Source organism: Mus musculus, chromosome 15 (genome assembly GCF_000001635.26).
Source record: "Mus musculus strain C57BL/6J chromosome 15, GRCm38.p6 C57BL/6J".
Taxonomy (NCBI): Eukaryota; Metazoa; Chordata; class Mammalia; order Rodentia; family Muridae; genus Mus; species Mus musculus.
In genome coordinates, this window is record NC_000081.6 from 8505775 (window position 1) to 8532789 (window position 27015).

Consider the following 27015-nt stretch of genomic DNA (forward strand, 5'->3'; position numbering starts at 1 on the left):
TCAACCAAGAAAAAAGCTTTGAATCATAGAGCATCTTGTGAAGATAATTTTAATAATTCAGCTCAGAGACAATGAAAAGCTTCAGTCAGAAGGTAGAAGTGGGAACGGAAAAGAGTGGATGGATTTAAGAGCAAGCTTGAACTAGGAAGGGGTGCAGTGGCTTGAGCTCAGTGTCAGGGGGTTGGGCTGAAAAGTCCCCAGTACAGTCGCTCTTAACCTTCCTAACACTGCGACCCACTAACACTGTTCCTCATGTTGTGGTAATCCCCAATCACAAAATTACTTCATCGCTACTTAATAACTGTAATTTTCTACAGTTATGAGTCAAAATGTAAATATTTGATATGCAGAATAGCCGCTATGCAACCCCCTCCTTAAAGGGGTCACAACCCACAGGTTGAGAACGGCTGCCCGAGGAGATTAGAGAAACTTGTGTCTCTGTGAGGTCTTTTTCCAGAGAGGAATAACTAAGGTGCTCTGACTGTGGTTAGCATCATCCCATAGGCTGGGGGCACAGGAGGACTAGGAAAGGGGAAGGAGAACCCCCAACATTCAGGCATTCTCCCTGTGTGCTTTCTGGCCACCAGAATATAACGTTCTACCTTATTATACCTTCATTGCCGCGAGGGAACAAAACTATGAGCGAAACCCATCCCTTCCCCCTTACGGTGCTTCTGTCTAGAGTTTTGGTGTAGTGAAGAGTACACCAAGCACACACGGCTTGGCTGGGATGTGAATTTTAGATAGGGCTGAGACGGGAGCATGAGGTAGGGGACAAGGACACTAGCAAGAGTGACACTTGAATTTTCAGCTGGGACTCCTGCTTGAATGAGTGGTTAGAGCATCTGCAGACTTGGGGGAGAAGGGAAGTGAGACACACAGAACTCAGATGGATTTCGAAGATATTGAGAATCGTATGTGTGGTCCTTTCTAGAAGTCAGTGAACACAGAGGTGGCCGATTTCAAATAGAACTGTGATTCCAAGTTGAGGAATGTACGCGTTAGAATGCATGCATAATACTATGCAAAGATTGGCCCTGGAGACACTGTCTAGGTTTAGGGCCACTGTAAATAAGAAACTTGGAAGTTATGTCACTTGCTAAGAGTATTAGGTGAGTCCAAACATGTGCTATGATTTGAAAGGCATTTTGCATAGAGTAAGGTCTGAATCCATCGGGAATACATGGCAATGATGTGTATTAGTCTTACAAGGATGTTTATGACAGCTATTGTTCATAATTAACCATTTTTTAAAAGCTAGAAACAATCCAAATATCCAACAATCCGTTCTAAATGAGTAAATTATACACATGGCTATATAAAGGAACATAATAGACAATGTATAAAATGAAACCGTGTTGGTATATACCATTTATGTAAAGGGCACATGTAATGCAAGGGTGATGGAGATCTCTGGTTCATGGTATGTGACTCTCCTGTTTCTCCTCCTGGACTCACTCTACTTTATCAAGTAGAGCTGTGACTGACTCCAACTCAGTGTGATCCCATCTGGGTAAGAGAGGTATATGTCCATCTTATCTCTGTCTCTCTCTCTGTCTCTCTCTGTCTCTCTCTGTCTCTCTCTGTCTCTCTCTGTCTCTCTCTCTCTCTCTGGAAGCCTTGCTTCACAAATCAAAGCAGGTTTATTGAGATGTATTTTGATGCAGAAGCAATCTTTAATGTATTCAGCTACTGGTATTTTGAATTAAATTTGCTGCATCATAACCCAATCTATTTTGGCTAATCTGCTTTAGAGAAGAGATTAAAAATAAAAACAAGAGGGATCAGGTTGGGGGAGAATGGAGGGAGTAGTGAAAAAGACAACTGGAATTGGGGGACAACTTGGGGTGACCTAGAAACCTAGTAGAATGGAAACTCCCAGAAGCACACAAGGGTGACCCTAGCTAAGCCCCCTAGTAATGGGGGATATGGTATCTGAACTGGCCATTTTCTGTACCTAGGCCAGACTTTCTGTTGAGGAACTGAACACTCACACAGCCACAATTTGACCTACAATGTGTCCTGCCTGAAAGATGTGCTAGGATAAAGTAGGTACAGAAATTGTGGGAGTGGCCAACCAATGACTGGTCCAGCTTGAGACCCATGTCACAGGAGGGACCCCACCCCTGAAGCTCCCTGGAGGGCTAGGAACCAGAGGCAGGATAACCCAGAGATCCAAGATAGAACACACAACTGTCAATTTAAAAAAAAATCAATGAAATGATTATTAATGATATTCTGCTATGCTCAGAGAGAGAGGAGTTTAGCATGATCATCATTAGAAAGGCTTCATCCAGCAACTGATGGAAACAGATGCTGAGACGCACAGCCAAACATTATGTGGAGCTTGGTGGATTTTGCAGAAGAGGGGGAAGGAAGGATTGTAGAAACTAGAGGGGTCAAGGACCACAAGAAAAACCACAGAATCAACTAACCTGGAGTCACAGGGGCTCAGAGAAACTGGACTGACAACCAGGGAGCCTGCATGGGTCTGACTAGGCCCTCTGCATGTATGTTATGGTTGTGCAGTTTGCTCTATATGTGGGTCTCCTAATAGCAGGAGCAGGGACTGTCTGACTCTTTTGCCTGCTTTTGGGACCCTTTTCTTCCTACTTGGTCTCTATGTCCAGCCTTAATACTGAGGGGACGTGCCTAGTTTTACTGCAATTTGTATGCCATATTTGGTTGACATATTTGGTGAGAGGCCTGCCCTTTTCTGAATTAAAAAGGAGGGGGAGTGAATTGGGGGTGGGGGGTGAGGGTGGGGAGGGAGGGACTGGTAAGGAAGGAGGGAGGGGAAACAGCATTAGAATGTAAGATGTGAGAGAAAAATAAATTTAAATAAATAACAAGTGGGCTGGAGAGATGGCCCAGCTGTTAAAAGCAGTGGTTGTTCATGCAAAGGACCCAGGTTCAGTTCCCTGTGCCCACATTTTGTCTGTAACTCCAGTCCCTGGGGATCTGATGACCAAGCTTCTGAATTCTGTGGGCACAAGGCACCTATGTGGTGCACATACATACAGGCGGGCAAAAACACTCATATACGTAAAATAAGCAAATTAAATAAATTTAAAACAAAAACCCCAAAGAAACAAAACAGCAGCAGCAGAAGTAAGACACCAGGATTGTGCTTGGGAAGAGAAAACAAGGGCTGAGGAGCAGAGATAGGGGGACCTGGTTTGTTCTCTAGTCTCTTTCGGGTTACTTGACGGTTTCAACTGTAAGTGGGTAAAAATTTAAAAACAATTAAAAGCAGTATGGGTCTGACAGGAACTATTAGTTTCTCCTAAAACTTAGAGAAAAATACAGCACTCATAACCTTGGAGGTAACTCCAGCTACAGAGGATCCAGCGCCTTCCTCTGATCTCTAGGGGGCAGACACACACACACACACACACACACACAAACTCATACACACTCACACACTCACATACTCACACACACAAACACACACACACACACAAACTCATACACACTCACACACACACTCACACACATACACACTCACACACATACACACTCACATATAGACAAACTCACACACTCACACACACAAACACACACACATGCACACATATACACACAAACTCATACACACACTCACATATACACACACATACACACTCACACAGATACCACACAAAAAACAAAAGAAAAAACTAGAAAATCTTAATAAACAGTTGATAAAAGAGCTCCTCCCCACCATAAGAAGGCAAAGCCCCAGAAAGTCTTGAGCCTGATAACATTATTTCCTCCAGAGGTGTTCTTTAGCTTGAGAAAAGATGCAGAAAGAGAAACTGGGGCAGGGAGACAGCAAAGCCAGGAGGGCTGCAGCTTGGATAGTGAGTGAATGGATCATTTCACTGATTGTGTGTGTGTGTGTGTGTGTGTGTGTGTGTGTGTATAGAGCTTTGCAGTCATAGATAATAGAATACAGGAGACTATTTGTGACCCTATGGGATACTGGAAGATGGAAATTGCTAGTCATAACATGGCCCAGATGGCAGCCAAGTTGGGGGTAAATGTTCTGAGTGGGGCTGGAGAGACGGCTCAGTGGTTAAGAGCACTGACTGCTCTTCCAGAGGTCCTGAGTTCAATTCCAAGCAACCATATAGTAGCTCAGAACCATCTGTAATGAGATCTGATGCCCTCTTATGGTGTGTCTGAAGACAGCTACAGTATAAGTGTGTGTGTGTATATATGTATATGTATGTGTGTATATATATATATAAATAAAATGTTTCAAGTTATTGTAAAATACAGGCTGTATTTCAGAACATTAGTGGGAACAAAAAAAAAAAGAGAGAGAGAGAAAGAAGGAAAGGAAGGAAGAAAGGAAGGAAGGAAGAAATATTTATCATTTCACTTCCAGAAGATTTTTGCCAAGAATTGCTGATTTTTCTACATTTTTTATTGTAAGTAAGGATGGTGTGATAAATTATTAACAATAGCAGCTATACCAGATACTCACAGGGCACTCATAAGAAAAGAGGACTGCAGTTTCTCAATAAGGACAGATAACGGTCACGATAAAGGCAACGCTAAGAACTTTAAAGTACCTAGTGCTCCCGGTTCATACGAATAGATCCCTCATTGAGATTACATCCAAAATAATAAACAATATTTACACAGATAATTTCCTAGAATCAAAAAAAACTTTCTTGATGGCTAGAGAAATATGGCATTTTAGAAAATAATGCAGTTTTTAAAAAGAAATAATGGAACTATTATTTTTAAATAGTTTTTAAAATTAAGATATATAATTACATTATTTCCCCCTTCCTTACTCCCCCAGCCACGCCATGTACACACCCCCTTGTTCTCTCTCACATTCTAGACTCTTTTTTTTCTTTCTTTCTTTTTTTTTTTTTTTTTTTTTTTCCCGAGACAGGGTTTCTCTGTGTAGCCCTGGCTGTCCTGGAACTCACTCTGTAGACCAGGCTGGCCTTGAACTCAGAAATTCACCTGCCTCTGCCTCCCAAGTGCTGGGATTAAAGGCGTGCCCTGACCTCTTTTTTATTTTGTTTATATATTTATATATAAAAATGAATATATATTCCTAAACACATAAATAGAGCCATCACAGTCTATATAATGTTACTTGTGTGTCTATAATTCAGGGCTGACCACTCAGTATTGGATAGCCTGTTGGTGTGCTCTTCCCTGGGGAAGACTATTTCTTCTGTTCTCCGTATTCCTTAGTAGCCTGTATTTCTTTTTTTTTTTTTAAAGATTTATTTATTTATTATATGGAAATACATTGTAGCTGTCTTCAGACACTCCAGAAGAGGGAGTCAGATCTCGTTACGGATGGTTGTGAGCCACCATGTGGTTGCTGGGATTTGAACTCTGGACCTTTGGAAGAGCAGTCGGGTGCTCTTACCCACTGAGCCATCTCACCAGCCCCGCCTGTATTTCTTTATGTGATGTTCACACCCTTCAGTCTTTCTCCTATACACACATTAGCATATCTATTGGTATAATCCTTGTTCCGGTAGAACTATTCTTAACAACATTTGCTAAATTGGCGGAAGAAATTATTCAATAAAAGTGGTTATCTAGCAGGTACAGGATGTGAAATCAATCAGAAGGCTGCCACTTGAAATCTTCACGATTCTTGATCTTATAATATTGATACATTTGGATGTATCAATGATAGAATATTGCTCACAAGAAAGTAAGAGAGTAACCATTGATGAATCACAAGATAAAGAAAGAAAATAGCATGGAAATTCAGAAAAGGATGAGCCCAGGAGAGCTGCCCTTTATATTGAGGGCTCAACGGAACTCACTGTCAGCTGGATCTGGAATTAGAAGACCTGGGTTAGGACCTGGTATGGCTCTGGCCCTGAACACATTTATTCTGAAAAGACCTCTCACTGTTTGCCCTCAGATCTATTTATTGCCCTCTCTGTTTCACAGTAGAATGCGTATGTTGGTAGTGTGGAGGTGGAGTTAGGGGAGAAGTCTCATTTCTTTGTGATTCTGTTGATTTGTTCGCTCTCCACCCAACTCATATGCTGAAATTCTAACCCCTGTTGGTGACAATATTTGGAAACAGCGTCTTTTGGAAGATTAATGAGGTCAGAAAAGTAGGGGCTGTTTCAGCAACTTTTGTTATTGCTGTGAACAAATACTTGACCAGAAGCAACTCAAAGGAGGAAGGGTTTGTTTGGACCATGGTTTGTGGGGTTGGGGTGTGGGAGGCTGTGGAAGCTGTGGAGCAGCTTCAAGCTGCGGCTTCAGGAGCAGGAGGCGGCTTACTCACTTCCGGGCTTATCGCCATGAAATTGAGGCAACAGGAAACGAGGCCACTCTATAAAATCTTAGACTCTCTCGCCCAGTGACCCACTTCCTCTCTCTAGTCTCCACTTCCCAAAGATCCCACAGTCTCCTAAAATAGTGACAGCAGCTGAGAATCAAAGGATGAAACGCTCGAGCCTTTTCACACTAAAACTTTGATGGATCCCTAATCTGACGGGGCCATGGTTTTATAAAAAGAAAAAAAAAGACGTGTATAGGTCTCTTTTGAACACACAAAGATACAGCAAGAAGACAGCTGTCTCCAAGCTAGAAAGAGCCGGCACACTGACCTTCAACTTCACAGCCCCTGAAACTGTAAGTAGAAGATGTCTGCTGTTTAAACTGGCCAGGTCATTATTCTGTTACAGCAACCTAAACATACACAGGTGCTGGGTTCCTGTGTGGGCAATAGTGGCCACAAGGACACTGGGACAGGAAAAGAATAGAATTGCAGGGGTAGTTCTTCCCTTCTGGCTGCCTCAGCAGCACCTCCAGTAGCAGGTGTGGCTCTGGGATTCTAGTATCTACAGGTAAGTATCTTCTTGTCCTTGCAGCCCAGGGAACCAATAGCCATTGCTGGTACTGGATGCTGTTTATCTCCATCTCCTATGTTACCAATCCTTTCGTATTAAAGTCCCTTTGATATAAACAGATGCTTCCTGTTTGAAATTCGACTGAGATTAGAGTACATTTTGAGAAACGGTGAAAGCAGAGGCTGGAGAGATGGCTCAGCAGTCAAGAGCATTTACTGTTCTTGCAAAGGATGCCGGTCCCCCAATCCATATTCCCAGCACCTATGTTGGGCAGCTGGCCTGTAACTTCAGTTTCAGGAGATCTGATAACCTTTGTGCTCCTTGGACACCTGCATACATGTGACACATATAAACTCATTGAGGCACATGTACATACACTGAACAAAAATGTGAGAAAATGAAGTGGCCCTTAAAATAATATACCATGAAGCTATGCTATAATGTGCCGTTCAAGTAGTGGCAGCAGGCTAATCATTCACAGATGTCAGCCTGCAAATGTCTGTCTTTGCCTCTCTTGTTCAAGAAGGGCACACGCTGGTGGTCTGTCTACTCCGGTCTAATTGATCATGCCAGAGAACTCAAAGGGATCCATCACAGTCATGTCGCTGACCCACTCACAGCAACACCCACCCCCAGCCCCTGCCTTCAGAGTGTGCGCTGAGGCTCACAAAGGATCATTTCAGCTGAGATGGTCAATGGAACTGAGAGACCAGGGTAGGAAGCAATGCTACTGAGCAGAAGAATCCTGATGAGAGAGAGACAGAGAGACGGAGAGATGCTCAAGGACCAGGCTGTGGCTTGTAGGAAAGGTAGCCATGGTTACAGATAGTTAATCTACTTCTCAGTTTTAGTTTTGAACAAAGCTTGCTACTCCTCCCGTCAGATCTCATGGAATTCTTTGCATGGTATCCATAAACGCCCCCTCACTGAAGCTAACTAGATGGGCACCTGTATTGTTAAATCCTGATTAGAATACCACATGTATGTATCCCTCTCTCTGTCTGTCTCTGTCTGTCTCTCTGTCTCTCTCTTTCTTTCTCCCCTCTCCCTCCTCCCCTCTCTCTGACTTTGAGCTGCCCTTAACAACGTTTAGCCTATGACTTGGCAATGAGGGCTATGTTGAATCACATCCAGGAAGAACAACAAGAACAAAAGTTAATGGACAAGAGATGATATTCTAGAATATCTCTGCCTCCTTGCTTGTTTTAACAACCCAAAGTGTATGAAGAACCATTAAATACTCAGGCAAAAGTTCTTTTAAAATTAAACGTAGCTGGAATATTACAGCCTTTGCTTTCTGTAGTTGGCTAATAATGTGGGTGTTACCTGAAGCCCATTCTAAAAATAACCTAATTATAATATTCAAAACAGAAGAGTGGTGACCATAACACTAAGATACATTTAAAACAGATCTACAACGAATGCATGTCTTCGGCTTCAAGGAAGGTCATCTCCTGGGGTTGTTTAAAAATCACGTCAGGAAAAAAAGTAAACAAGGCTCTTCTCTGAAAACCAACTTTGCAATTTTCTAAAGATGAGCTTTTAAAATTCACTCATAGAACCTAACAGATTGTCATCCACAGGACTGGTGTGTGTGTGTGTGTGTGTGTGTGTGCGCGTGTGCGCATGTGCATGCATTTTGGTTTGTCCTGTAATTGGCTAGTTTGCAGCCGTTTGCTTTCTGCCCAGAAGACTCTCAGCATTGAGAAAACACCACTCCTGAGCTGATGAACTAGCCACATTTGGGAGTAGCTGGATTCTTTTTTGTAGTTTTCATGTGCCATAATGGCTTGGATTGAAGTGTGAAATGAGCTGACAGAGACAAGTTTGGCTTCAAGGTTTGAAAAGATGGTCACCCTCACCTATATACCTGCAATTTTTCTGAAGTTGTTTCTTTAAATTTTTTAAAATTATATTTATTGCTTGATTGGGGAGGGGGGAGCCCGTGTGCCACCTCCCACATGTGGAGATCAGATGACAGCATCTGGAAGTCGGCTTTCTTCTACCTATTGGGTACTGGGGATCAAACAGGTCGTCAGGGTTGGTGGCCAGTGCCTTTACTCACTGAGCCATCTCACTGGCCCGGAAGCTGTTTGTTTGTTTGTTTGTTTGATTGTTTGTTTGTTTTTCCGAGACAAGGTTTCTCTGTATAGCTCTGGCTGTCCTGGAACTCACTCTGTAGACCAGGCTGGCCTCAAACTCAGAAATCCGCCTGCCTCTGCCTCCAGAGTGCTGGGATTAAAGGCGTGCGCCACTATGCCCAGCCGGAAGCTCTTTTTTTAGGAAGAAAAAATCTGTACACAATATTTGTGGATGATATGGACTTTTGGCTGATTACACACACCCATTTGTTGCCAGGCAGCATGTATCTTTACAAACTTGCATTTTTTTTTATTCCAGAGGAAAAAAATTTTATTTTTTATTAAGATTTTAACATACTTCCATCTGAAAACACACATGCGCCAACTACCCCTAATGTGCGTGTATGTGCATACACACATACACATGCACACATACACACACACAGAGGGGAGCATTAAACTATAGGAAATAAAATTCATACAGTTGTTAGCACAAACATTTTAAATTTTACATTGATAGTTTTAAAAAATTAACCATCTTCTGAAAAACAAACATAAGAAGTTGGTTAATTTTTTTAAAACTATCAGATTATTAAAGCTGTTCTTTTAGTAGGATTTGAGGGTTTTTTATTTAAAATTTTTATTAGATATTTTCTTAAATTACATTTCAAATGTTAGCCCCTTTCCTAGATTCCCCTCCAAAAATCCCGTATCTCCTACCCCAACCCCTGCTCCCCAATCCACCCACTCCCATTCCTGGTCCTGGCATTCCCCTATACTGGGGCATAGAACCTTCACAGGACCAAGGGCCTCTCCTCCAATTGATGACCGACTAGGCCATCCTCTGCTACATATATAGCTAGAGCCACAAGTTCCACCATGTGTTTTCTTTGATTGTTGGTATAGTTCCAAGGAGCTCTGGGAGTACTGGTTAGTTCATATTGATGTTCCTCCTATGGGGTTCCAGTTCAACGTTTGCAAATTGTATCTTGGGTATTCTAAGTTTCTGGGCTAATATCCCCTTATCAGTGAGTGTATATCATGTGTGTTATTTTGTGATTGGGTTACCCCACTCAGGATGATATCCTCCAGATAAATAAATTCATCAATTCATTGTTTCTAATAGCTAAGTAGTATTCCATTTGTAAATTTACCACATTTTCTGTATTCATTCTTCTGTTGAGGGACATTTGGGTTCTTTCCAGCTTCCGGCTATTATAAATAAGGCTGCTATGAACATAGTGGAACGTGTGTCCTTATTACAAGTTGGAACATCTTCTGGATATATGCCCAGGAGAGGTATTGCGGGATCCTCAGGTAGTACTATGTCCAATTTTCTGAGGAACAGCCACACTGATTTCCAGAGTGTTTGTACCAATTTGCAATCCCACCAGCAGTGGAGGAGTGTTCCTTTTTCTCCACATCCTCGCCAGCATCTGCTGTCACCTGAATTTTTGATCTTAGACATTCTGACTGGTGTGAGGTGGAATCTCAGGGTTGTTTTGATTTGCATTTCCCTGATGATTAAGGATGTTGAACATTTTTTTCAAGTGCTTCTCAGCTATTCGGTATTTCTTAGTTGAGAATTCTTTGTTTAGCTCTGAACCCCATTTTTTAATAGGTTTATTTGATTTTCTGGAGTCCATCTTCTTGAGTTCTTTGTATATATTGGATATTAGTTCCCTATCAGATTTAGGATTGGTAAAGATCCTTTCCTAATCTGTTGGTGGCCTTTTTGTCTTATTGACGGTGTCTTTTGCCTTACAGAAGCTTTGCAATTTTATGAGGTCCCATTTGTCGATTCTCGATCTTACAGCACAAGCTATTGCTGTTCTGTTCAGGAATTTTTCCCCTGTGCCCATATCTTCGAGGCTTTTCCCCACTTTCTCCTCTATAAGTTTCAGTGTTTCTAGTTTTATGTGGAATTCCTTGATCCACTTAGACTTGAACTTTGTACAAGGAGGTAAGAATGGATCAATTTGCATTCTTCTACATGATAACCGCCAGTTGTGCCGGCACCATTCGTTGAAAATGCTGTCTTTTTTCCACTGGATGATTTTAGCCTCCTTGTCAAAGATCAAATGACCATAGGTGTGTGGATTCATTTCTGGGTCTTCAATTCTATTCCATTCATTTACCTGTCTGTTGCTGTACCAGTACCACGCTGTTTGTTGTTGGTTTTGTTTTGTTTTGTTTTGTTTTGTTTTGTTTTGTTTTGTTTTGTTTTGTTTTGTTTTGTTTTGTATCACAATTGCTCTGTAGTACAGCTTGAGGTCAGGCATGGTGATTCCACCAGAGGTTCTTTTATTGTTGAGAATAGTTTTTGCCATCCTAGGTTTTTTGTTATTAGTTGCATTTTTAATTCCTCTACATAATTTTAACTTTTGCTATATAATCTAAGCTGGTATTAATCTTAAGTACAGCCCATATGTGAAAGCACAAGAATTTCTCCTTTTTCTACCTATTAAATGATATTAATGGCATGTAATCATTAATACGTTTCACAGTCTTGGTTGCTATTATGAAATGGTTGAGTATTCAAGTTGAGGTATAGAATATTATTGCCTGAATCCCTGTATGATGCCAGAACGATAATGATTACTAGAGGGAAACCAGATTTGTTTCACTGTCTTTAAAACAGAATCATACTTTAGAGAAGAGATCATTTTATAGACGTAAGCTTTATAGAATCTGACAAACTAGTTTAGCTTTCTATTGATGTTTGGGTAACACATTAAAAGTTAATACAAGATATTTTGTAAGTGAACAGATGTTTTACATATTTTAAAATTCAATGTCATTATTGTTGTTTTTCAAGATAGGGTTTCTCTGTGTAACCCTGGTTGTTCTGGAACTTACTCTGTAGCCCAGCCTGGCCTTGAACTCTGAGATCTGTCTCTGCTTCCTGAGTGCTGGGACTAAAGCTGCGTCCCACCACTGCCCAATTCAGTGTTGTCACAGAGACAATGTTGGGAATGTCTAACTGGGTATGTTGGGTGTGGTTAATTAGTACTTGATCTGCTTCTCTTCTTCCTAATGTGGTATATCTGGCACAATAGATGCTGTAAAGTTAAAAAACTCATATTCTCGGGGCTGGAGAGATGGCTCAGCAGTTAAGAGCACTGACTGCTCTTCCAGAGGTCCTGAGTTCAATTCCCAGCAACCATATGGTGGCTCACAACCATCTGTAATGAGATCTGATGCCCTCTTCTGGTGTGTCTGAAGACAGCAACACTGTACTCATATTCATAAAATAAATAAATAAATCTTTAAAAAACAAAAGACAAAAAAACTCATATTCTCATTCACAACTAGGGTTCTCCATATTCAGTAAGGGATATTCATGGCATGCATTTGCGTGGGTCTGAAATAGAGATACACAGTGAAGATTACTTCACACTGCTTTTTGGCTATGTTATACTGTCAAATATAGTTATAGATTTTTGTCTGCAGGAATGTTGCAGTTTCCAGTTATTAGGGAGGGTATTTGGGACTGAGTACAGGCACAGGCATACTGTGACAGTACAGGCACACTGTGACAGTACAGGCACACTGTGACAGTACAGGCACACTGCGACAGTACAGGCACACTGCGACAGCACAGGCACACTGTGACAGTACAGGCACACTGTGACAGTACAGGCACACTGTGACAGCACAGGCACACTCTGACAGTACAGGCACACTGTGACAGCACAGGCACACTGTGACAGCACAGGCACACTCTGACAGCACAGGCACACTGTGACAGTACAGGCACACTGTGACAGCACAGGCACACTGTGACAGCACAGGCACACTGCGACAGCACAGGCACACTGTGACAGTACAGGCACACTGTGACAGTACAGGCACACTCTGACAGCACAGGCACACTGTGACAGCACAGGCACACTGTGACAGTACAGGCACACTGTGACAGTACAGGCACACTCTGACAGCACAGGCACACTGTGACAGCACAGGCACACTGTGACAGTACAGGCACACTGTGACAGCACAGGCACACTGCGACAGCACAGGCACACTGTGACAGCACAGGCACACTGCGACAGCACAGGCACACTGTGACAGCACAGGCACACTATGACAGTACAGGCACACTGTGACAGCACAGGCACACTGTGACAGTACAGGCACACTGTGACAGCACAGGCAAACTCTGACAGTACAGGCACACTCTGACAGTACAGGCACACTGTGACAGCACAGGCACACTCTGACAGTACAGGCACACTGTGACAGTACAGGCACACTGTGACAGCACAGGCACACTGTGACAGTACAGGCACACTCTGACAGCACAGGCATACTGTGACAGCACAGGCACACTGTGACAGTACAGGCACACTCTGACAGCACAGGCACACTGTGACAGTACAGGCACACTGTGACAGCACAGGCACACTGTGACAGCACAGGAACACTGTGACAGCACAGGCACACTGTGACAGCACAGGCACACTGTGACAGTACAGGCACACTCTGACAGTACAGGCACACTGTGACAGCACAGGCACACTCTGACAGTACAGGCACACTCTGACAGCACAGGCACACTGTGACAGTACAGGCACACTCTGACAGCACAGGCACACTGTGACAGCACAGGCACACTCTGACAGCACAGGCACACTCTGACAGCACAGGCACACTGTGACAGTACAGGCACACTGTGACAGCACAGGCACACTCTGACAGTACAGGCACACTCTGACAGCACAGGCACACTGTGACAGTACAGGCACACTCTGACAGCACAGGCACACTCTGACAGCACAGGCACACTGTGACAGCACAGGCACACTCTGACAGCACAGGCACACTGTGACAGCACAGGCACACTCTGACAGCACAGGCACACTCTGACAGCACAGGCACACTCTGACAGTACAGGCACACTGTGACAGCACAGGCACACTCTGACAGTACAGGCACACTCTGACAGCACAGGCACACTCTGACAGCACAGGCACACTGTGACAGCACAGGCACACTCTGACAGCACAGGCACACTGTGACAGCACAGGCACACTCTGACAGTACAGGCACACTGTGACAGCACAGGCACACTCTGACAGCACAGGCACACTGTGACAGCACAGGCACACTCTGACAGCACAGGCACACTGTGACAGCACAGGCACACTGTGACAGCACAGGCACACTATGACAGTACAGGCACACTCTGACAGCACAGGCACACTGTGACAGTACAGGCACACTCTGACAGCACAGGCACACTGTGACAGCACAGGCACACTGTGACAGCACAGGCACACTCTGACAGCACAGGCACACTGTGACAGCACAGGCACACTGTGACAGTACAGGCACACTGTGACAGCACAGGCACACTGTGACAGCACAGGCATAGTGTGACAGTCAAATGCTCCAATGTCTTCTCAGTTATACCAGAACAGAGACAGGTCTTTTTCTTCCTCCTCTTTCTTCTTCCTCTTCATCTTCCTCTTTTCCTTTTCTTCCCTCTCTCTTCCACTTCCTCTTCTTCCTCCTCTTCTTCCTCTTCCTCCTCCCCCTCCTTCTTTTGGGACAGGGTCCAGGTTATCCTAGAACTTGTGAGCTTCCAGTCTCAGTCTCCTGTGTGCCAGGGGGACAGTGTAAGCCATTAATCGGAGGAAAGGCCTCCTGACTGTAGTGTTCTCACCACTCTTTGGGCTTGTTTGGTCAGCTCCATAATCACATACACACAAAGGACATCTCTCAGCTTCCCTTCAAATTTCTAGGGTCTGAAATTTCTGAGCTGCATTCTGAAGACAAAAAATGGACATAGATGTTCTCTCTGTAACTGAAAAAAAACAAAACAACCCTCCATTGTCCTAATGGATAAAGTGCAATGGGTGCGGGATAGAGGAAGAAGGCAAAGAACAAGTGTGGCACAAAGCAAGGCAGAAGAGCTGAAGAGACTTGCTCAAGGAAGAATGGGACCAAGCTTTCCCTTTTGTTGAGTGTTTGTGCTGATTCTCTATGTGCAATGGGCGAGTCTAAGCCAAAGGAGCATTTGAGATGAGCCTTAACTTATAAGTCAGAGCAAAGCACAGTAGCATGTGTGTATAATGATGTCATGATGAGGGTACATGGCTCAGAAGTTGAGCATATACTGCTCTTGCAGAGGACCCAAATTTGGTTTTCAGCACTCAAGTCAGATGGCTCACAGCTGCCTAGAACTCCAGCTTCAGGGAACCTGAGGCCTCTGGCCTCTTTAGGCACCTGCCTCCGCATACACATAGCCCCACAGAAAATTAAATGTAAGTGTCATAATGAAACCCATTCTTATGTATGCTAACCTCAAAAAAAAAAATGAAGTTTTACCTTGATTGCCTTATCAGAAAATTCTGTCACTGTAGTCGGTAAGATTCTTTTAGCCCAGTGTTTTGGGTGCGTGTCTTTAATCCCGGTACTCAAGTGGGAGAGGCAGGTGGATCTCTTTAGTTCAAAGCCAGCTTGGTCTGCAGAGTGAGTTCAGGACAGCCAGGGCTTCACAGAGAAACCATGTCTCAAAAAAATCAAAGAAGAAAAAAGAGGAGGAAGAGGAGGAGGAGGAAGAAGAAAAAGAGGAGGAAGAGGAGGAGGAGGAAGAAGAAAAAGAGGAAGAGGAGGAGGAGGAGGAAGGAGAAAAAGAGGAGGAAGAGGAGGAGGAGGAAGGAGAAAAAGAGGAAGAGGAGGAGGAAGAAGAAAAAGAGGAAGAGGAGGAGGAAGAAGAAGAAGAGGAAGAGGAGGAGGAGGAAGAAGAAAAAGAGGAAGAGGAGGAGGAGGAAGAAGAAGAAGAGGAAGAGGAGGATGAGGAAGAAGAAAAAGAGGAGGAAGAGGAGGAGGAGGAAGAAGAAAAAGAGGAAGAGGAGGAGGAGGAAGGAGAAAAAGAGGAAGAGGAGGAGGAGAAAAGATGAGTCTTCTCACTTAGCAATAACAACAACAAGATATGTTTTGGCCCCGAGGCCCACATTTCTTTTCTCATATTTCTATATTGGGAGAAAAAAAGTCCCCCCACCAGAGTTGGTTTTGAGGAGTTACCATGACAATGTCTCCCTGTCTTTGCTTCTGCAGCCGTTAGTCCTGTATCCCCAAGTCTAGCCAAGTGCTCACAATCAATATAGAGAATCCAAATGGAGTCATAATCATCATACAATAACTCAAGCATTGTGGAGTCAGACAGAGCACCTGGTTCTTTCTGGGAGGGAGCACGGCAGATGGAAGAGCAAAAACATCCTGACAAATGAGCAGATGTACAAGCAAGGAGGTGCAGTGAGAAATATCTCAGACGGAAGGGCTGTGTCCACTCATGCTGGGCTTCTGCTTGTCTTCCTTCTTAGGCAAGTCAATCTTATTAGGCTGCTTCCAGACGTGAAAAGACGGGAGTTGACTTCTTTGGCAGATATTGAGGAAAGGGAAGTTAGTATTATGGATTTTAAAGATTTAACAAGTAAAGCAAAGTTAGCCAGATACGGTGATCCTCATCTTTAATCCCAGCACTCAAGAGGAACTCAAAGGCAGGTGGATCTCTGTGAGTTTGAGGCCAGCCTTGTCTACATGGTGAGTTCTAGAAAGGCCAGAGCTATATAGTGAGGCAAAACAAAACTCATATAACAACAACAACAAAAACCCACGACAAAACCAAAAAAGCTAAAGTCATGTTTGATGTGTCATGGCTAGGGTTATCATTGCTGTGATGAAACACCATGACCAAAACAGCTTGGAAAGGAAGGACTGATTTGTCTTAGACTTCATCACCGATCATCAGTGAAGGAAGTCAGGACAGAAACTCAAACAGGGCAGGAACCTGGAGGCAGGAGGCCATAGAGAGGTGCTGCTTCCTGGCTTGCTTAGACTGCTTTCTTACAGAACCCAGGACCACCAGACGGGGTGGCCCCTCCCACAATGGCCTCCCCGTCATTAATTTTTAAAATGCCCAACAGGTTTACGTGCAGCCTGCTCTTATGGAGACATTTCCTTAGTCGAGGCTCCGTTCTCTCCAATGACTCTAGCCTGTGTCAAGTTGACATAAGAAACAGCTGGCACACATTGCTTATGGGTAACTTCCAAAAGTGACATTTATTTCTCATGAATTAGCACTTCAGTGGATGAGCTACATAATTTGAAATCTTACCCACAGGAAACGTTAGTGAGGCTCAAAGCACAAACACAAAATTAGTAGGCATGTGCGCTGCTTTTTGAGCAAAGGGTGTGTGTGTGTGTGTGTGTGTGTGTGTGTGTGTGTGTGTGTGTGTGGTGGGGGGAACACGGCCAGCATTTGGATTTCAAAAGCAATTATCATGCAAGTTTGGGCAAGGTGTAAGTTCATGTCTGACCCTTCATCTAAAGGGAAAGGAAGGAAAACACATCATTAAAGTATTAAGAAAAACATCTCTTAATGCATTTTTTTTTGCCCTGATATGAAGATTTTTAAGGAGTTATGAGTAGGGCACATTTAGATTACTTTTGCTACAGGCTAAAGGTAGATTGGCGACTCTTCAATTTCCTTTGAATGGAAATGTTTAAAACAACTTAAGGGCACTTTTCATTCTCTTCATTATTAAAATGAAAATAGTTCCCATTGGATGTCTGTGTATAGGCTAGATACTATGAAGGACAGATACCACCAGGGGATGTGTAACCCTGTGCAGTTCTGTTACTCAACATGAGCCTGAGGAGTAGGCTAAACTCTCGGTTACTATAATTGATTAGTACTGGTAAAAGGATGCTTCTCAATGATGCCAGGAGCCCCATCCTGTGGCTCTGATGCTATGACACTCATATTCTACCCCTTGGATGAAACAGCTGCTCCTGGTGATCAATGTACTATAAAAGGAATACGGCTTCAGTTCTACATCCTTATACATGTTGTACACCTGAGTAGGCTGCAGGCTTTATGGCAATCAGATTGCAGGCTGTGGAGTTTTTCTTTTAACGTTTGGCAGTTTGGTTAAATCTATAGACTAGTCTAGGGAATAGTTTCAAGACAAAAGGTTTAAGTAAACGCAGAGTTACAGAGAGCACAACTTATATAGTAAAGTCAGTTATAAAATAATTTAAATTTGTGACATAGAGATGTATGCATGCTTTTATAAGACTTAGTGATGAGCCAGCTTACTTGTGAAGTCCTAAGGGACATAAGTGATATTTGATATTTGCTTTAATTATGACACCAAATGAAAGTGTCATGTTTCTTTTGGTGATGTACTCACAGGTAAAGTAAATATTACCTTATATATGGCGATAAATAACTAGTTCATTGCCTATATTTATAGTGGAGTAAAAATAAAGTGGTACTTTCTTCATTGGTGATCTGAATGGGGCTCACTTTTCATAGTCTCTATTTTTTTCTAATTAAGGACAAAATATATTTGTCTTTATTTTCCATCTTAAGTTCTCTGTATTGTGTCTTCTCTTCAGTGTTTATTATTGCTACCTAAGGATTTTTTCCCCCTCTGTTAGTAACTCAAGATTTTAGTAGTGGCTTGCTTTGCTTCTTCTATAGTTACTTGTTCTCTATGATGTAATCCACTTCACTTCAGCTTTCCAGGCAGCCACAAAGTCTTTGTTTTATTTTATTTCTGTCTTTTATTTGAACTTAGCTTTAGTTGACTGCTGTTCTTATTCCTTTGGATATGGCTGGAAGAATTCCCCTCTGTTCTTGCTTTCCTCCGTGTTCCCTCTTTTCCTTTTCATGTTTATTCTTTTCCTTTTCTGGGTTCCGTCTCCTAATTTCTGCTATTGTTTTTCATGCTCAAGGTCGTCTTGTCATGTGTTCTACTAACCCTGGTCCAGTTGAAGGGATTAATTGATTTCCTTTCTGCAATATCTGAGACCACTCTTCCTCTGGGTTCTAACGTGGAGCAGAGGGCTCCGTTTCCTGCTTATCCAATTGGATGTGTGTATGCCGATGTCCTTGTCCTTGAGTTAAGTTCCATGTTTGACTCTGCCTAGTTTAGTGAGCTTACATCATCCCGGGGCAGGGGGTATAGTGGGTAGAACGTTGAAGTCTATACTCTGTTAAAGAAGAACAAATGCTGCTTACTTCTAATGTTTTACTTCCATTTCTTCTTAGTGGGAAAAAAAAGATACGAAGAAAGTAAAGACAAGGTTGATCAGTCAGTTGCTTTTCTCCAGATGTAAGGCAATGGATGAGAATTTTCAGGATCCAATGTAATGAGGAGGTGAGGACGGTGACATTTGAGAGCTGCCCAGTTGCTTCTTTATTCTACCCCAGACTCCACTGTTTTGTTTTGTTTTTTAGGCATATTTTTAAAAATATGTATTCAAAGCATTCGTTTCAACATCTTTTCTCATTTGGCAGCTGCTAGTAAATGTTATGGACAATTCTATTAGATGATATGGAAATTATTTGGAGAAATTTTAATCTCCTCTTCTCCCAGAAGTGTGAACCTCAGTTTTTGAACAATAAAACGAACTTAACTGTACCTACCTCGAAGATTAATGTTGTTAGACATGTTGGTGTGTGTCGGTAAGCCCAGCACTTAGGAGGCAGAGAGAAATTATAACAAGGTTGAGGCTAGCCTGGGCTTTATAGCAAACTCCTGCCTCAAAAACAGTTCATGTTTGTGGGGTACCCTAAAAGGTGGCCAATGATGGAATATACCTAATTTAAATGAAATGAACAGCTAAAGAAGTATCTTTATATATACTGCAAAGTAAAAAAAAAAAGTGTAATTTTCAACCTCATTCAAGATACATCTATAGGAGCGAGTGGGGCCAGAGTGAGAAGGAAAAAAAGAGATACATCTATATTTCTAGTTCAGTGCTTACACAGGTTAAAGCCTTAAATGATCCTTTATTTCATTATTGCGTGTGTTGAGGTGGGGGTGTGCCCATGTGGTGATCAGAGGATGAGTTGCAGGAGTTGATTCTTTCCACCACGTGGGTCTGGAAGATCAAGTTTGGGTGGGCAGGCTTGGCGGCAAACATGTTTACCTGCTTAGCCATCTCACCAGATGCTCAATAAATACCTTTATTGCTAACAAAAGACATGCGATCAAATGGAACATTCAAGGCATGTATCATGTTTAGATCAATGATTTACAAATTATAATTACCTAAATTAAGATCTTTTTAGGCAAATTGAAAGTAATACATGTGACTTCTTGAATGTTTGATCATAAGTGTCTTCCAGAGCATACTTGGAAAACAAAACAAAAGAAATAAGCAAGCAAACGAAAAAAACTTGTTTGGGACTGTGTATGTTAGTGGGTTTCTCTCTCTCCTCGATTAGTAAAATTTAGACTGGACAATGATTCCCATGCAAATCTCCCTATTCAGGAGATTCTATAAACAGAATATCTTTTTCCACACTACTCTCAAGTTAGACATTTGTGCCGCCTCCTCCCTGACCCTTATGAAAAAATGACGCTGTTGTGTCTACTGAATGGAAAGTAGACCGACAGAGCAAGTCTTATAGAGTCTCTTGTTCAAAGAATCAAATGTGTGTTTTTGGAACGGCTTAATTTTTTCTTAAAAGAGACAGGAGAAGATAATTTGCGGCAACCCCTCCACCCACCCAGGTCTTTCCCCATCCCTGGTTTCCCCTCACCCAATGGATGTCAGTTCCTCGGGAGGGAGGAGTTGTAATTCACCCTCCTTGCCAGACTCTCATCTAGCGCATGCGCAGTCACTGGATATTCAAGTATGCAAATACTAGTTGAAGAAACAGCATGGGGATTTAATGCGGGAGCTTTGCCAATACACTCATTTGGCCAAATCTAAAATAATAATACTCTTCATTTCCTTTACTCATGTGCAGAAATGAATTCATCATTGCCTGACGCCATCAGAGAAACTATAGTTGCAGTTGTTCTTAAAAACCTAGACTGTTTCTAAGCTCTCTAAGCATCAGGTCTGAAGGTATCATTTTGCAGCATCCTTCTGGCAGTCTAGTTTCTAGGAGCCATTTGGAGGATATATTTGTGAATATGGGTGATATTTCTTTTCCAGGTAGTGATAGTATTTGTAATACAATTATTAGAGTTCCTGTGGGGTTTTTTTGTATTATTTGTTATTCATTCATTTATTATTGTTGTATGTTGTTCGTGATGTAGGGTTGGGGTTCATGTGCCATGGCTTGTGTTTGTGCTCTTGTGTGCTGTGTGTTGTGTGTGTGTGTAAGTCAGAAAACAGCTCTGATATTGGTTCTTTCTTTGCACTTTTACACGAGTTTCCCAGATCAAAGTGAGGTTACCAGGCTTGCATGCACAGCAAGTGCCTGCACCCCCTTAGCTTTCTCACCAGCCCTGGATTAGCCTCTTTCCTGTTAAAACAACAAAGACAAAACAAACAAACAAACCTCCTTTTAAAAAATAGAGAACACGTGCTAAGCCACATACTTGACTGACATCACAGCTAATCAGTCAGGGAAACTCGTGATTCACATACTCTTGGCTGTTCCCTGTTTTGTTTTGTTTTGTTTTGTTTTGTTTTGTTTTGTTTTGTTTTGTTTTTGTTTGTTTGTTTGGTTTTTGGTGGGTGGAAGGCAATTGCATTCTCCAAAATTAACAGGCATGGTAAGGCCAGATATTGTACTGTAATGAACCTCCTCTCACAGGAGGCAACATTGTTGCTTTGGGAAAAGTGTCTGGTGCTAAAATCACCTGCATTTCCCAGACATTGTTCCTTTTCTTATTTTTCCACAGTGACTATCACCTGGTATCCCCATGGATCTGTTGAGATCATTTCTAGCCTCCAAGTCCAAATATACTAAATATATTCATTTTTCATTATGGCATCACTTGTCTCAATGTTTAAAAGTTTTAATCCTTCTTCTTTTTCTCCTCCTCCTCCTCCTCCTCCTCCTCCTCCTCCTCCTCCTCCTCCTCCTCCTCCTTTGTGTAGGTGGGTTTCAGGGCTCAGACTCAGGCCACCTGGCTTGGACAGACAATACTTATACATGCTTGGCTATGCCGCCTGCCCCACAGACAGGTTGTAAAATGAAAATGTATGAGTATATTTGAAGTTAAGAAAAGCTGATATAATTGAGTACGGAGTCACCTGGGCACAGAGAGACCAGCAAAGAGAACTTGAAAGAGAATAACTGAGAGTGTGCATGTTGATGTTGCATTGGGAACACATAGCTAAAATCCAGCATCGTGACTTTCTTCTCTTCTACCTTTCAAGTTCCACCATTTTCCACTTTATTAAGCAAGTTGGGGCTAAGTTGTATTTTATCATATCTTAAAGATTGGTCCAGAAAATTGTTATGGGCTCTCATATCTAAGGGCACAAAAGGCAGTCATTTAGGTCTAGCAGAATGACCAAGTTTTAGATTAACTTTGAAGTGATTGCCATCTAGGTTGATAACATTCTTGTCCAAGCAATAAAATCTCATTAGCTGTATTAATCTATTAGTTAATACAGGGAGTTTCATTTTATACCAGTAACCGTGCTAATAGCTCTAAGGTTAATAAATTCTCTTCATTTTTGTAATATATCTCTAGATTCATTAGCCGCTCTTTTTGCATTGACAGAAATGTCTGTTATCTTTAAATTATCTGAAATACCTTGGTAAATATTATTGCCTTACAAGGATGGTCTCATTTTGCTCTGTCTGAAATCCATGATATCGGCTACTCCACGCTCACGTGTTGAACACTTAGTCCCAGCTTCCGACATTATCCTGAAGGGTATGGAGCCTTTAGGGGGTGAAGCCTAGATGGTTGAAGTAGATCACTAGAGACAGGCCTTTAATGGTTATCGCTGTTCTGATTGGAGCCTCAAGTGTCTCCATCTCCCCTCTACCTCCCCTCACCCCCCATAAACAAGCAGTTGCCAGCTCCTGCTGCCATAGGCTAAGTTTCTTCTGCCACATGTCTCTGCCATGGTAGACTGAGAGTCTTGGAATTTGTGAACCACAATAAGTCCTTCCTCCCCTAACCTGCATCCTCCAGAAACTGGACTTTATCCTAGTGACAAGGGAAGTGGCTAATGGATTTTTAAGACGGGAGCACCTTAAAACAAATTCATCGCTCTTCTTAAAATTTAAAATGAATTGAAATTATTTTTAAGTGCTCTCATTTTCTTCTTCAATGAATTCAGTAAGGTAATTCAAATTCTTCTGTTCCTTTTTATTTTCTTTTGAAAAGTTATTGACAAAAAAATCACAATTAAGGTTAAGCACCATAAATTTTTTAAATGCAAGAGAAATACATTTCAAAGGTCTAGTGATAAACACACAGACTGTATGTTTTAGGTTTTGGCAGACACTATTTTTTTTCATCTTGGAAGCTCTGCTGAAAAGATAGCCAGCTGCCACCATTCATAAAGGCAAAGTGCTGCTGCTGGATGTTCAAGACTGATGGCTACAGCCAGTAGAGAGACACAGTCAGAGATCTGAAGTCCAGTTGCCTGTCTACACTAGAAGACCTGCATTTTTATTTAAAACTCACAAAATTCAGTCATTTTTAAGTTTAATACCTTCTCAGTTCTCAATGTTGACTCCAGGAAGGTCAGTGTTAGTTGGACATGTAACAAAACTGCATGTGTCTCCCATCCTTTTTGTCTGTTTTTCTTCTTCAGAGCAGACTCTTCTCAAGGAGTCTTCAATGAGTCTTTCTTGGTTCAAAATGGACTGGAAAACAAGATCAGATAAAGGGCCTCTTTTCCTATTGCCCAAGCTGTAAGATTTTCTTTCCATAACGGTCTCAGGCAACGATCTGCCGGTTCTCTCTCCCATGACATTCTCCACCATTTCTCCAACCATTAGGGATGCATCCACCATTTTGGCCTTTGCTCTTCATCTCTTCCTTCCATGATAGAATGGTGCTCAGAGAAACATAGTCCCTTATGTATTCTTTGCGTCTCTCCTCTAAGGTCATCTTCAGCAAACATTCTTTCTTTGCTCTCCACACCTTTTTCTTCTTGTTGCTGGGGTACATGCTGCCGTGGGGGTGGCTGGCTTTAAGCTGCAAGTTCCCCAGGCTCATGGGCAAACAGGATGTGTGGAGTGTGGGGGATGGATGGAGGGGACACTCGGGAGGGAAAAGTGCAAAGGCTCTATATCCAGTGCAGCTAGCCGCTGGTCCGTCGCTGCCCTCCTCCCTTGACCCGCCCACTCTGCCCGGCAGCTACAGCAGCACCTCAGGGCCTGTCAATTAGGTTACGCCTCTTCTGTTCCTTTATCGAGACACTTTAAAACAACCTATCTACATTTTAACTGCTTTGTGGATTTTGCTCCTTTAAACAATGATAGAATCTTTAATTTTTGATCATAGAAAAGAAAGGTGTATAGTTTTATTTTATTTTCAATTATTTTGTTTTTTTGAGATAAGAGCTCCCAATGTAACCCTAGCCATCCTGCAATTTTCTATGTTGACCAAGCCAGCCTCAAACTCATCAAGATTCACTTGCTTCTGCCTCCTGAATGCTGGAATTTAAAGGTATGCATCACCAGATCTGGCTGTAAGAAAAAAAAAGTATGTTTTATGTTTATGTGTTTTGCCTACATGTATCTCTGTGTACTACATGTGTGTCTTGTGCCTGTCAAGACCAGAAGAGGGTGTTAGATCCCCTGGGACTGGAGTGACAGACAGACGAGAGCTGCCCTATGGTTGCAGGGAACTGAACCTGGATCCTCTGGAAGAGCCACCAGCACTCTTAACCACTGAACCATCCTTTCCTGTCCCAGGTCTGTAGTTCTGATATTTATTCAGCATAAAAAAATAATGGCATTTGTTGAACATGGAAACAAATTTCAACATTACCCTAGATAGTGTTAGGAAAGGCAAATTAACCTTCATGAAGCATTGCCTTTGAAGAAGAAACATTGAGCTGACAGAAGGAAGATTAAAGAAACATAATCAGTTTCCAAGAGAGAAGAGATAACCTAATTTGAGGTTTTGAAATTGTTCCTAATGACGGGGAGATCTTCAGATATTACCCTCTAAATGCACTGGAACTATGCAAAGTAATATGTTTTCATACCATTGAGAGTTGTGTGGTGGTTTAAAGCATGTCTACTACTTCTTTGACATAACCCCCATCAAAAAAACTGAGCCTAAATTACTTCTCCTTGAGAGTTGGCTGGGCTTAGTGATTTGCCTCTAATGAACACAGTGGAGCAGAGATGAAATAGGAGGTCGTACAAGGCATGGCAGCTTCTTGTCCAATCTCTTCCTCAGATTGCCTGTTCTGGGAGAATCCAGCTAGGACAGTCAAGCAACCCCTATGAGACACCAAGGCTTACTGACAATAGTAACTAAGGAACTGCCGCATCCTCCTAATGGCCTTGCCAGTGAGCATTCCTAGGAATGGAAGCCCCAGGACCAGTAAGACTTTTACACGATTGTGTCTCTAGCTGATAATTGTAACCACAAAAGAAGTTCTGGTCTGCAATCATCAAGCTAACCTGTTCCCAATTTCCTGGCCTAGACAAAACAAGGAGATAATAAGTATTATTTTAAAATACCAAGTTTTAGAGAGGATAGTTTGTTACACAGCGAGAACTAATACTAATTTCTTTAACAGTATTTATTCTCAAGAAGTTGAGATAATGCTATCAAATGTTTCCATGGGAAATTGATCTGGAGAGCTGTCAGGACTGGGACAGTGGTATTTAGGTCACATTTGCATAATACTAGCATATTTAGCCTGGAGGGCAGCAGCTACCTCTGCTCTTCAGAAGGAAAAAACAATGAGATTGCCCTACAACTGCTGATTTCCATAGACATTGTTAGGTGTATTAGGAAGCTCTTGCCACTATAATCCTGACGCTGTACCACAGGGTTCCTCTCTAGGAACACTAAAGAACCCGGAGAAGGAAATCTTTACTCTTCAGCATCAAGCAAAGCACGGGGGAGAACACTTCTTCGTTTCCACCTTTCAGATCACATTAAAATACATTCGGTTGGCAGAAAACCAAACCAAAGCAAATTGAAATTTGCCTTCAGGACCTTATTTAGAAGGGAACCTAAGAAATGCTCTTTTTCTTTAACACGGTGAGACACAGTATGACCCTTTGGGGGCTTGCTTGGGGTGTTTGTTAAATTGAAGTTAGCATGAGGCTAGTTCCTTCCCACTGTTGAGAGAAGAATATTCCCTGCATTCTCTCCTGTGTCTGTTTTCTAAGTCTTTCTAGGCTGGTTGCATCCCTTTATACCAGTGGTTCTTAGCTTTCCTAATGCTGTGACATTCTGATACAGTTCCTCATGCTGTAACCATAATTTTTTTTTTGTTGCTACTTTATAACTGTAATTTTGCTACTACTATAAATCATAATGTAAATTCTTTTGGAGCCAGAAGTTTGCCAGAGGGGTCAAGATCCACAGGTGGAGAACCATCCTTGACCTAAGCATTTTCACACACACACACACACACACACACACACACACACACACACACACACACACACGATGCCATACAGAGCCTCTGTAGGTCTGTGGGTGTTTCCTATGTGAATCTCTTCTTTCACACACACACACACACACACACACACACACACACACACACGATGCCATACAGAGCCTCTGTAGGTCTGTGGGTGTTTCCTATGTGAATCTCTTCTTTCACAGACACACACACACACACACACACACACACACACACACACGATGCCATACAGAGCCTCTGTAGGTCTGTGGGGGTGTTTCCTATGTGAATCTCTTCTTTCACAGATACACACACACACACACACACACACACACACACACACACACACACGATGCCATACAGAGCCTCTGTAGGTCTGTGGGGGTTTCCTATGTGAATCTCTTCTTTCACACACACTGTCTTATGAATGTTATCACTTTGGACTCTTGGCTCTATCTCCTTTATTCAGGAGGCTCTTCCTGGGTTTCTGCTCCCTGCACTGCAGCCTGGAGATCATCCGCAGAGCACGCTGTTGGAAGGATGAGCACTCATCCACAGAAGTAGCCAGAGCAGCCTTGCTAGAGGAACGCCCACCCTCTGTCCACAACAGTCTGCTCATAGGCCTGCTGAGTAAACACAAGGTGGCTGCAGAAAGGTTGGATTGATAGCCTAGAACAGTTTACTCATCCTGCAGACTTCTAATAGCCTTGTCTGTAATTACTGACTTCTGCTTAGTACTGATAATGGAAATAAATAACTTTACCCTCTGA

At 42.4% G+C, this 27015-nt stretch overlaps 1 long non-coding RNA gene across 1 annotated transcript; it reads left to right on the forward strand.

The window, feature by feature from the left end:
* The first annotated feature begins 5454 nt into the window (after nucleotides 1–5454).
* On the forward strand, nucleotides 5455–27015 carry Gm49249. Its single transcript, XR_003951627.1, has 3 exons — nucleotides 5455–6618; nucleotides 24427–24566; nucleotides 26715–27015. It is a non-coding gene; the product is annotated as a predicted gene, 49249 (long non-coding RNA).